Genomic DNA, 7738 nt, shown 5'->3' on the forward strand with positions numbered 1-7738 from the left:
AAGAAATTGCAGAAAGTTGTAGATGAGAGTCATAGATGCAGCCCAGTCCATTGTACAGGCCAGATTTCCCACCATTGAATCCCTCGTTACTTCATGATGCATCGGAAAAAAACCCAACATAATCAAAGTCTTGTCCCAACCCGGTCATTATTTCTTCTCCCCCCTCCCGTCGGTCAAAAGTTACAGAAGCTTGAAAGTGTGAATCACCAGACTCAGGATCAGCTTCTTCCCCTCTGTTATCAGGGTTGTTTAGACTTTAAACTTTAGAGGTACAGTGCAGAAACAGGCCCTTCGGCCCACCCGTCCACAACAACCAGCACTCTGTGTCCTTTTGTGCAAACCAGCATAGGCAAATCCTTGTTTCTACATTTTGAATGTTCTACTGCAAAATCTCTTCAAAGTGTGCCTATTGTGAAAAAGTTATCTTCCTCTCTGACGGGAGTTCTGTCAGACCCTCTCTCACTCTTTCCTCTATGATTCCTGCTGCTCTCCCGCTCTGCAATCAACCTGAGAAGTATCCCAACTCGAAACGTCACCTATGTATGTTCTCCAATGCTGCCTGACCCACTGAGTTACTCCAGCACTCTGTGAAACATCACCTATCTATGTTCTCCAGAGATGCTGCCTGACCCGCTGAGTTACTCCAGCACTCTGTGAAACGTCACCTATCTATGTTCTCCGGAGATGCTGCCTGACCCACTGAGTTACTCCAGCACTTTGTGAAACATCACCTATCTATGTTCTCCGGAGATGCTGCCTGACCCACTGAGTTACTCCAGCACTTTGTGCCCTTTTGTCCCAACTTCTTTACTGAGCAACCTCAGGCTCATCAGTAAAATACAGTACGCGCAAAGTGTGAACTCTACATTCATCACTTTTCACATTTTGTCTCGGTCATTAGCCTTAAGTATCCTCATAGCCAGTAAAGTAAATTCAACAGCATAATGCCGCATTTAATGAAGATTTTAATAACACCACCAGGACACAGTCAATAGGGCAGTCAATTGCATTTGTGTAGGAAGGAACTGCAGATGTTGGTTTATACCAAAGATGAACACAAAATGCTGGAGTAACTAAGCAGGTCGGGCAGCATCTCTGGAGAGAGGGAATGAATGACGTTTCGGGGTCAAGACCCTTCTTCAGACTGAAGAAGGGTCTCGACCCAAAATGTCACCCATTCCTTCTCCAGTCAATTGCATTTAATTGAAATACCTTCTGAAACACAAATTGATTCCTGTCATTTCTGTACTTATCATATCATATCATATCATATATATACAGCCGGAAACAGGCCTTTTCGGCCCACCAAGTCCGTGCCACCCAGCGATCCCCGTACATTAACACTATCCTACACCCACTAGGGACAATTTTTACATTTACCCAGCCAATTAACCTACATACCTGTACGTCTTTGGAGTGTGGGAGGAAACCGAAGATCTCGGAGAAAACCCACGCAGGTCACGGGGTTTTTTTGGTACTCTTGCTATGCTAAAATATTTTATAATGCTAGAATGTCAGCCATGGCAAACTAATGTTGGCTCTTTCACGAAAGTATACAAGAGGATAGACCAAGCCCTCAGCATCCACATGATAAAGGTGGCACAGTGGCGAAGCGGTAGAGTTGCTACTTTACAGCGCCAGAGACCCAGGATCGATCCTGGCATCCTACAGATGCTGTATGTACAGAGTTTGTATGTTCTCCCCATATACCAGGTTTTCTCCAGGTGCTCCAGTTTCCTCCACACTCCAAAGATGTACAGGTTTGTAGGTTAACTGGCTTTGTTAAATTGTAAAGATTATCCCTAGTGTGTGTAGGTTAGTGTGTGGGGTGATCGCTGGTTGGCACGGACTAGTCGGCTGAAGAGCCTGTTTCCGCACTGTAAATCTAAACTGTAAAGTCTAAAGTAAAGTCTACTCATGTGTCCTTTCAAGGCCATTTGCATTTCATCATTAGTGTCTGTCTTGACTAAGAGAAGGTACCTGAGATCTGGGAGGAGGTCCACATTTTTCATGCTCTCACTGCGAACCATTTGTGATGCCAGGCGGTTTTATACAATAACTCAGCGGGTCAGCCAGCATCTCTGCAGAAAAAAAGATGGGTGAAGTTTCGGGTCGGGACCCTTCTTCAAACTCAAGAGTAACTCAGCTGGTCAGCCAGCATCTCTGGAGAACAAGGATGGGTGACAAATCGGGCAGGGGACCTTCTTCAGAGTTCTTGAGTCTGTAGAAGGGTCCCAGCCTGTAATGTCTCCCATATTATTTCCTCCAGAGATGCTGCCTGACCCGTCGAGTTACTCCAGCACTTTGTGTCTATCTTTGGTATAAATTAGAATCTGCAGTTCCTTGTTTCAAAAGATTGATCTCAGTCTCTTCTGTGCCCCGGGGACCTAAATTATCATTAGGAAGCACCTCAAGACACTGGGAAAGAATAGCCAACATTGTCGGTGCAGAATCCTCCAAGTCCACTGACTAAGTTGATATCAGAAGCTAATATGCCAGTTCCGAGACCCCAGTCACACTCAGGGCCGGCAACAGATGACCAAGGAAGGGTGGAGCCCACAATGCTGGCGGGGGAAGAGGTGATAACGAAGGGATACAGGGATGTGAACAGTGGAACTCTCCAGCCAGCTCATCAAGAATCTGTCTGAAGAAGGGTCTGAAGAAGGCTTTCGACCGGAAACATCACCCATTCCTTCACTCCAGAGACACTGCCTGTCCCGCTGAGTTACTCCAGTATTTTGTGTCTATATGAAGAATCTGCCAATCTCCGCCTTAAAAATATCCATTGACTTGGCCTCCCCAGCATCTGTGGCAATGAATTCCACAGATTCACCACCTTCTGACAAAATAAATTCCTCCTCGTCTCCTCGTCTCCTGAATTTCCACCAGTGTTCCTGCATTCACAGCAAAGTTTCAGGATTCAAGACTTGTCTTGTGTATCAAACACACAGTTTAAATAAATCCGTATCAACGTATGAATAATACTTTGAAATATTACATGATAACAAATTACTTCAACCCTTCCTCTTGACACGAGCAAAATATAAATGAACCGAATAAAAGAAATGGCCTTAATTCTGAGCCTGACAACCTAAAGATGTAGACACAAAATGCTGGAGTAACTCAACGGGACAGGCAGAATCTCTGGAGAGAAGGACTGGGTGATGTTTCGGGTCGAGACCCTTCTTCAGACTGATCATGATCAACCTAAAGATCAATTTAGCTTAGTTTAGAAATACAGCATGGAAACAGGCCGTTCGACCCACTGAGCCCAAGTCGACCATCGATCACCCGTTCACACTAGTTCAATGATACCCTCTTTCTCATCCACTCCCTGCACACAAGACAATTTACAGAGGGCCAATTAACCTACAAACCCGCACATCTTTGAGATGTGGGCGGAAACCAGAGCACCCGGAGAAAACCCATATGTTCACAGGGGGGAACATGTAAACTCCACACAAACAGCACCTGAGGTCAGGATCGAATCCGGGTCTCTGGCACTGTGAGGCAGCAGCTCTACCATCTGTGCCATGTGCTTTCTAGCTTTGGGATCTTCTGCCCAACAGCAGCAGGGAGAAGATAGAATAATCCGGTAGATCTGCAGAAACTGGTAGGAGTCTTTATAGACAATAAAGTGATGAAGCAAGTTGGTGAGTGATCTACTCTTGGTGTTGCTTTGTAACTGTTCCATCTACACTTACTTACCTGTTCAGGTTAGAGTCCAAACCTGTGAGGATTAGGTCACCAATTTGGAGCAATGAATATCAATGATACATCATGGATAGATAGGATTATTCTGGTACCAAAATACTTGCTTCATTAACTCACTGCTGCAGTTCATATTCTTTCATAGTCATAGAGTCATATAATGTGGAACCAGGCCCTTCGGCCCAACTTTTCCATGCCGACCAACATGCCCCATCTACACTAGTCCCACCTGCCCACATTTGACCAGTATCCTTCTAAACCTTTCCTATGTATGTTACTGTCTAAATGTCTTTTAAATATTGTTATAGTACCTGCCTCAACTACCTCCTCCGGCAGCTCATTCCATATACCCACCACCCTTTTTGTGTGAAAAAGTTGCCCCTCAGGTTCCCATTAAATCTTTTCCCCCTCTCACCCTAAACCTATGGCCTCTGGTTCTTGATTCACCTATTTTGGTAGAAGACACTGTGCATTTACCCTATCTGTTCCCCTCATGATCTTATGCACCAATATAAGATCACCCCTCATGCCTCAGAATTTATATGCAGTCTATAGTTTTAACCCTCCATGAGCCACAGAGGGCTGTGGATGCCAAGTCAGGTGGATATTTTGAAGGCAGAGATAGACAAATTCTTGATTAGAATGTGCGTCAAGGGTTACGGGGAGAAGGCAGGAAAATGGGATTAGGAGGCAGAGATCAGCCATGCTTGAATGGCGGAGTAGACTCGATGGGCCGAATGGCCTAATTCTACTCCTATAACTTGTGAACTTGTGAGCCTTTTACTTTAGGTTCACCTTGTTTCTGATTTCTTCCGATTGTATTTTATTCATTCGTTGGATTGTGGCACTACTGGCAAGGCCATTACAAATTTCCCTTGAACTTAAGTGGCTAATTTAGAGGACAGGAAGAAAAAAAATCGGCTGCTTTCCAGCTGAAATCACATATCAGACCGGCACAGATGGGAGACTTTATTTCCCTGAAAGACATTAGTGAACGTGATATTTATTTAATATGACAATCATTCGTTTAGTGGCTATTGTAACGCATACTATCTTTAATCTCCATATATTAGTAATTAGCTAAACTTTAATTGCCTCGTTGTCTTGATGGGACGTTAACTAACAGCAAGTTGAACATTTGAATAAGTGCAGCTTCCGTGCCTGCAATGCAGGGCCACAGCATCGTCAGGGAGATAGATAGAGTCATAGAGTCATATAGCGTGGAAACAGGCCCTGTGGCCCAACTAGCTCACACCGAACAACATGACCCATCTACACTAGTCCCACCTGCCTACATTTGGGCCATATCCTCTAAACCTATTCTATCCATGTATCTATCTAAATGCTTCTTAAATGTTGCGATAGTACCTACCTCAACTACCTCCTCCGGCAGTTCGTTCCACCACAACTTTGTGTAAAAACGTTACCCCTCAGGTTCCCATTAAATCTTTCCCCCTTCACCTTAAATCTCTGTCCTCCGGTTCTCGATTCCCCTTCCCGATCTATTGCTTTCATGATTTTGTACACCTCTATAGATAACACCTCATCCTCCTGCGCTCCTCACACACGAGGGGCAATTTACAGAGGGTGAATTAACCAGCGCTTCTTAATCTCATTCACCCTTGAGTCTTTATAAGAAAATTTCATTCACCCTCGGCTAAATCTTCATGATTTTTGGTAATTTTCGTCTTATTCTCCCTTGTGTATAATTTTATACATATTAAGTCATTCACCCTTCATGCACCCCTCTAGTTTTATTCACCCTTGGGTGGACCATTCACCAGTTTAAGAAGCACTGAATTAACCTACAAACCTGTGGGGTGGGGGGGAAACCTGGAGAATCCAGAGAAAACACTTGCTGCCACAGGGAGAATGAGTAAACTCCGCACAGACAACACCTGAGGTCAACGAATGAGGGTGTGCAAGGTGGTATTTATTTTAGTTTAATTGAGTTTATTATTATCACGTGTACCGAGCTGCTGTGAAAAGGTTTTGTCAGTTTCCTAACCAGTCAAAGAAAAGACTATACTTGAGTGCAATCAAGCCGCAGGGCCGTCTTAACGCATGGGCCTGATGGGCACTTGCCCGGGGCCCCACGAGCATAGGGGCCCCATGCTGATCTGTGTATGTTAAGTGACTTGCAATAAATAAATACTACTTTAAAAATGTAGGTTCAATAAGTGCTTTTTTCGCAACATTTTCGGTCACTAAGTGCTTCTCACAGTGATCTGTAAGGGCTTTTCGCAACAATGTAGCACCCTAAGTCCATCGCTAAGTGCTTTTCGGTAAGTGCTTTTCGTCGGCACGACAGGGGGGGCTGGTAGGGAAAGGGGGGTGGGGGAGAGTAACGGTAGGGGCCCCAGTACACTGCTTTGCCCGGGGGCCCATAATGTTGTAAAAACGGCCCTGTCAAGCCGTCCACAGTGCACAGATAAAGAATAAATGAGAATGCTAAGTTTGTATGAGTAAAGATTTGATGAGGATTTTAAATAAATGAAGATGCGAGGCTTTCTTCTGTAAATTTAAAGTTCCTCTCTTCATTTGCACCTGTAGGACGTGAAGTGCTTTAATGTGCTACTTGAGTACAGTTTCATGCCTATGTCTTTGACTTGCTGACCATGGCCCTGTGTGTGTGTGTGGGTGGGCTTCAGATCCTATGCCATTAGTGAAGAACTTTTGCACGTCTTGTTACCGCGTAACAAGAAGGGAAGCTCCAGGGGCCCGCCGAGAGCAGGGATGCACCCGGCGGCCGCTGAGAAGAAGGACGGACCCAGTGGCTTTCGAGAACAAACATGGGCTATCCCGTAGACTGGAGAGTCGAGGAGGAGGATGTCGCTGGCGATGACGGACGCGAGGAGTCGGCCAGTAGGAGAGGGACTGGGGTATTGCCTCCTGCGCTTACAAGGTCGGCTGCAGGAGGTTGCAGTAAAGAAGGCATACGGCATCATTTCATAGGTTAAGGTATTGAGTATAAGAATCAGGAGGTCATAATCAGCTTTATTGGACTTTGGTTAGGCTGCATTTGGAGTATTGTGTGTAGTTCTGATCACCCCATTGCTGCATAAGAATCTGGAAAGGGTGCAGAGAAGGTTTACCACAATGATCCTTGGGTAAGGGGGCATTAGCTACAGTGAGAGGTTGGACAGATTTGAATTCTTTTCTCTGGAACGTCAGAGGTTGTAGGGTGACCTGATAGAAGTTTATTAAATTACAAGACCAAGTGGACCCGTTGGGCCCATTCCTCGTTGGCTTCCCATCGTGACATGGGAAAATCGCGTTTGTTCTTTAAAATAAATGGCATTTTTTTCTTAAAAATAAAATAAATCTTATCTGGAATGTTTTGGCCTTTTATGGTTAAAATCCTCTCTTGGAGATCCTTGAGACTGTGCCCACATTCAGCAGCCGCGTTAGCTCGACTGCGACGGCAGCTGCTTTGAGCGGGAAGAAACCGCTCCCCCCACGTGGGAGCCGGACCAATCAGGCATCGAGCGGGAGGTCGGAGCCAATCATTCGACCCGACGTGGGGACCTTGGCCAATCAGGCGTCGAGCGGGAGGTTATAGCCAATCAATGGACCCCAGGTGGGGGTGAGCGGGAGGAGCAAATCAGGACGCGCCGGCAACCAATCAGAGTGAGGAACGCCGGCGCTCCCCCCACTTGGGACCTGGGCCAATCGGGCGTCGAGCTTGAGGTCGGAGCTGAACACAAAATAGCAAGCCTCCCCCAACTGCGCACGTGCCAGAGCTGAACACAAAATGGCAACCCTCCCCGAACCGTGTATGTGCGGATGCGACAGCCATCCGTTGGGCCCAAAGCTGTCCTCCATTGGTGTAGCACCCTCCCCTCCCTCACCTCCACTGCCCAACCCCCCCTAATCCATCCCCCCCTTCCCCATCCCCCTCCTCCCCCCCCATTCACTCACTCCATCCCCCCTCCTCCCCCCCCACTCACCCACTCCACCCCCCCTCCTTCCCCCCCACTCACCCACTCCATTCCCCCCTCCCTCCCCCTCCAACCCCCCCACCCCC

This window comes from Rhinoraja longicauda, chromosome 3 (assembly GCF_053455715.1).
Source record: "Rhinoraja longicauda isolate Sanriku21f chromosome 3, sRhiLon1.1, whole genome shotgun sequence".
In the NCBI taxonomy this organism is placed as follows: Eukaryota; Metazoa; Chordata; class Chondrichthyes; order Rajiformes; family Arhynchobatidae; genus Rhinoraja; species Rhinoraja longicauda.